Source organism: Chiloscyllium plagiosum, chromosome 37, assembly GCF_004010195.1.
Source record: "Chiloscyllium plagiosum isolate BGI_BamShark_2017 chromosome 37, ASM401019v2, whole genome shotgun sequence".
Lineage (NCBI taxonomy): Eukaryota > Metazoa > Chordata > Chondrichthyes > Orectolobiformes > Hemiscylliidae > Chiloscyllium > Chiloscyllium plagiosum.
In genome coordinates, this window is record NC_057746.1 from 18475431 (window position 1) to 18481168 (window position 5738).

Here is a 5738-nt window from a genome sequence, read left to right on the forward strand (position 1 = left end):
CCAGATGCCTTTTAAATGTTGCAATTGTACCACCCTCCACCACTTCCTCTGGCAGCTCATTCCACACACGTACCACCCTTTGCGTGAAAAAGTTGCCCCTTAAGTCTCTTTTTGTTTGGACTGCAGGAGGAAACTCATGCAGACACAGCACAAATGGGCAAACTTTGTACAGACAGTCACCCAAGGCTGGAATTGAACCTGGGTCACTGGCACTGTGAGGCAGCAGTGCTAACCACTGAGCCATTGTACTACTCAAGACCTTACCTGTACGCACACCGAAAAAAAAGGAGGGAGTATTAGTTAGAGAGTATTTCATTCACATTTCTTTTCATTGATCAGTTTCTTTTTAAAATCAGCAGATGCTGTTGGAAATTCAATTTAAAATAGTTAGTATCCGAGTGAAGTAAGGTAAAGCTAGCTGGGCAGGCGATGTGCTGCAGCAATGGGAGAAAGTGAGGACTGCAGATGCTAGAGAATCCAAGTCGAAAAGTGTGGCGCTGGAAAAGCACAGCAGGTCGGGCACCATCCGAGGAGCAGGAGAGTTGACATTTCTGCATAAACCCTTCATCAGGAGCGGGTGATCATGCTGACCTGGCGCTGCGAGGCAGCAGTGCTAACCACTGAGCTACCATGCTGTACCTCAACTGCTGTCTCAGAGACAGACAACATTATACCTGTAATTGACTTTTATTTTGCAATCATCTTTTGTGCTGCAAAACTGAGCTCCCAGTTGTTAGTTGCTTGAGGAACTTCAGCTTTGAGTTGATGAGCTTCAGTCTAAGACTGAAACACAGCTGGGAAAGAGAGAGTTATCTGCTCACTGTGTCTCACGAGACAGGCACATACCTAAGATTAATATCATCAAATCTGGCCAGTGGTCAGGCACAATCAAATACCCTTGAAAGTTGCCACCCAGGTTGACAGGGTTGTTAAGAAGGCATACAGTGTTTTAGCTTTTATTAATAGAGGGATTGAGTTCTGGAACCATGAGGTTATGCTGCAGCTGTACAAAACTCTGGTGCGGCCATACTTGGAGTATTGTGTACAGTTCTGGTCACTGCATTATAGGAAGGAGGTGGAAGCTTTGGACAGGGTGCAGAGGAGATTTACCAGGATGTTGCCTGGTATGGAGGGAAGGTCTTACGAGGAAAGGCTGAGGGACTTGAGGCTGTTTTCGTTAGAGAGAAGAAAGTTGAGAGGTGACTTAATAGAGACATATGAGGGTTAGATAGGTTGGACAGGGAAAGCCTTTTTCCAAGTACGGTGACGGCAGGCACGAGGGGGCATAGCTTTAAATTGAGGGGTGATAGATATAGGACAGATGTCAGAGGTAGTTTCTTTACTCAGAGAGTAGTAAGGGTATGGAATGCTTTGCCTGCAACGGTAGTAGATTTGCCAACTTAAAGTGCATTTAAGTCATCATTGGACAAGCATATGGACGTACATGGAATAGTGTAGGTTAGATGGGCTTCAGATTGGTATGACAGGTCGGCGCAACATCGAGGGCCGAAGGGCCTGTGCTACGCTGTAATGTTCTATGTTCTATAACTGCAAATAAGGTTGGCACTTGGGTTGAGAATTGAGCTTTAATATCTCCTCAGCCAGTGACCTTAGCGAATGGGTATGAGGTTCTTGCCCTCAGTGCGGTATCCTTGTTTCATTGGGGCAGGTTTCATTTGGACCACATTGGGGCCTGGCCTGGCGAATTGCAGATATTTGTTCCATCCACCCGTTCCAAAGTGCGATGGCACACCTCTGGAGCAGACTGGACTTGAGCATAGGCCTTCGGATGTAAGGTAGGGACACACCCATTGCATCATAGGAGCCCCTCCTGGCAAACTGTACAGCAATGGTCATTGATGGAGCGTGAAAAAAGGGAAATTGGTGGGGCATGTTGGGATCTGGTTAGGGGATGTGTGCGGAGGAGGAGTTTCAACTGAAGGGAAGTTGAAAAAAAATCAAAATGAAACGAGCGGACTTCTAAGAAAGTGAAAAGATGAACGAAAATCAAAGAGCGACAGGAAGGAGCAACAAGTATAAACCAAAGTGTGCAACAGAAATTATAACCAGCAAAAGTAATCATGGTAAACTGTCAAAGCTAATAAAGCCACAGAGCCATACAGCACGGAAACAGACCCTTCAGCCCAACCCGTCCGTGCTGACCAGATATCCCAACCTCATCTAGTCCCACCTGCCAGCACCCGGCCCATATCCCTCTAAACCCTTCCTATTCATATACCCATCCAAATGCCTTTTAAATGCTGTAATGGTAACAGCCTCCACCACACCCTCTGGCAGCTCATTCCATACACGCACCACCCTCTGTGTGAAAACGTTGTCCCTTTTATATCTTTCCCCTCTCACCCTAACCTTATGCCCTCTCGTTCTGTACTCCCCCACTTCAGGGAAAACACCTTGTCTATTTATCCTATCCATGCCCCTCATGATTTTATAAACCTCTATAAGGTCACCCCTCAGCTGCCGACACTCCAGGGAAAACAGCCCCAGCCTGTTCAGCCTCTCCCTGTAGCTCAAACCCTCCAACCCTGCCAACATCCTTGTAAATCTTTTCTGAACCCTTTTAAGTTTAACAAGGCCTCTTCTGGAATACTGTGTCCAGGTTTGGTCGCCCTGTTATAGGAAAGATATTATGAAGCTGGAGACGGTGTAGAAGAGATTTACCAGGGTGTAGCCAGGGATGGAGGGTTTGAGTTATGAAGAAAGGCTAGATAGGCTGGGACCTCTTTCACTGGACCTTGTGGAGGTTGAGAGATTACCTTATAGAAATTTATAAATTAATGAGGGGTACACAAGAGTTAGAGTTAATGGTAGTTGCCTTTTCCCTCGGGTGAGGGATTTCAAGACTACGGGGCTCAGTTTTAAAGTGAGAGGGGAGAGATTTAAAAAAGGCATGAGGGACAAGTCTTTTACACAGACGGTGGTTTTTGTATGGAATGAACTTTCTGAGTGGTGGCTATGGGAACAATTATAAAGTTTAAAAGACATTTGGATAAGTGCATGAATAGAAGAGGTTTGGAGGGATATGGGCTTGGAGCAGGCAGGTGGGGCTAGTTTAGTTTAGGATAATGTTCACCATGGACTGGTTGGACCAAAGGGTCTGCTTCTGTGCTATATGAATCTATAACATCCTTTCTATAGCAGGGAGACCAGAATTGAATCAAATATTCCATTAAGGTTCTTTATCTGTCTGTACATAATATTTGTAACAAGATAGATGAGTTGATGAGTTGGGGGGTGGGTGGGACCCAGAGAGATAGTGATATAAGAGATCAATCTGAGACTGGTACAGTTGAGAAAAGAAGTGAGGGCTAACAGTCAGGGCAGGCAGGGACAAAGCAGAGAACAAGGTAGGATTGATAAATTAAACTGTGTTTACTTCAATGCAAGGGGCCTAACAGGGAAGGCAGATGAACTCAGGGCATGGTTAGGAACATGGGACTGGGATATCATAACAATTACAGAAACATGGCTCAGGCATGGTCAAGACTGGCAGCTTAATGTTCCAGGATACAAATGCTACAGGAAGGATAGAAAGGGAGGCAAGAGAGGAGGGGAAGTGGCATTTTTGATAAGGGATAGCATTACAGCTGTGCTGAGGGAGGATATTCCCAGAGAAATAATCCAGGGAAGTTATTTGGGTGGAACTGAGAAATAAGAAAGTGATAATCACCTTATTGGGATTGTATTGTATATCCCCGAACAGTCAGAGGGAAATTGAGAAACAAACTTGTAAGGAGATCCCAGCTATCTGTAAGAATGATAGGGTGGTTATGGTAGGGGATTTTAACTTTCCAAACATCGACTTCAAAGTAGAATCGAAGATAGATAGGATAGTGAAGAAGGCGTTTGGTATGCTTTCCTTTATTGGTCAGAGTATTGAGCACAGGAGTTGGAAGGTCACATTGCAATTGTACAGGGCATTGGTTACGCCACTGTTGGAATATTGCATGCAATTCTTGTCTCCTTCCTATCGGAAAGATGTTGTGAAACTTGAAACGGTTGGAAAAAGATTTACAAGGATGTTGCCAGGCTTGGAGGATTTGAGCTATAGGGACAGGCTGAACAGGCTGGGACTGTTTTCCCTGGTGCGTCGGAGGCTGAGGGGTGACATTACAGAGGTTTATAAAATTGTGAGGGGCATGGATAGGATAAATAGACAAAGTCTTTTCCATGGGGTGGGGGAACTAGAGGGCACAGGTTTAGGATGAGAGGGTCAAGATATAAAAGAGACCTAAGGGGCAACTTTTTCACGCAGAGCGTGTTATGTGTGTGGAATGAACTGCCTGAGGAAGTGATGGAGGCACAAATACAATATTTAAAAAGCATCTGGATGAGTATATGAATAGGAAGGGTTTAGAGGGATATGGGCCAGGTAGGTGGGACTAGATTGAGTTGGGATATCTGGTTGGCATGGACGAGTTGGACCGAAGGGTCTGTTTCTGTGCTGTACATCTCTATGATTCTCTGACTCTATTTTATAGCTGATGGAAATGTGTTGCTGGAGAAGCGCAGCAGGTCAGGCAGCATCTAGGGAACAGGAGAATCGACGTTTCGGGCATTAGCCCTTCTTCAGGCTAATGCCCGAAACGTCGATTCTCCTGTTCCCTAGATGCTGCCTGACCTGCTGCGCTTCTCCAGCAACACATTTCCATCTCTGATCTCCAGCATCTGCAGACCTCATTTTCTCCTCTATTTTATAGCTGTTACACAGATACAGTTATAGCATGACCAAGGCAGGGAACCCAATATTTAATGGTATTCCCCATTCTGAAAGGTAGGCAAAAAGGAAAAGGAGGTGGGGTGGCATTGTTGACAAAGGATTTTTGCAGTACACTGATGACTAGTGAAATAGGTGCAATGGACTGTCATGTCAAATCAACTTGGATGAAAAAGTTGAACAAGGGAAGGAAATCGCAGGTGGAGGTTGCCCGTAAGCCCTCAAGGATTGCCTCATTGAGGGACAAAGTATAAATCAGGAAACAACAGAGGTGGGCATCATCACAGAATCCCTACAGTGAAGCAGTCCATTTGGCCCATTGAATCCACACTGACCCTCCAAAGAACATCCCACCCTATAACATTGCATTTCCCGTGGCTAATCCACATAGCCTACACGCTATTCATCTCCAACACACTGCATCCACCTGGACACCCCGCGCTGGCCTGTTACCCACCCTCAACCTCTTCATTTCCAACTGCAGCCGAGACATTAACCGCCTCAAACTGCCTACCACCCTCCCCCACTCCAACCTCTCACCCTCACAATGCGCAGCCCTCCACTCCCTCTGCTCCAATCCTGACCTCACCATCAAACCAGCGAATAAAGGGGGTGCAGTGGTAGTTTGGCGCACTGACCTCTACACCGCTGAAGCCAGGCGCCAACACGAAGACACCTCCTCCTCCCACCCCTCATCACCAAACCATCATCTCCCACACCATACAAACCTCATCGCCTCAGGAGATCTCCCACCCACACCTCATAGTCTGGGAACCCCGCACTGCCCGGTTCTACCTCCTTCCCAAGATCCACAAGCCTGACCACCCTGGCCGACCCATTGTCTCAGCATGCTCCTGCCCCACTGAACTCATCTCCACCTACCTCAACACTGTCCTATCCCCCTAGGTCCAGGAACTCCCCACATACATTCGAGACACCACCCATGCCCTCCACCTCCTCCAAGACTTCCGTTTCCCCAGCCCCCAATGCCTCATCTTCA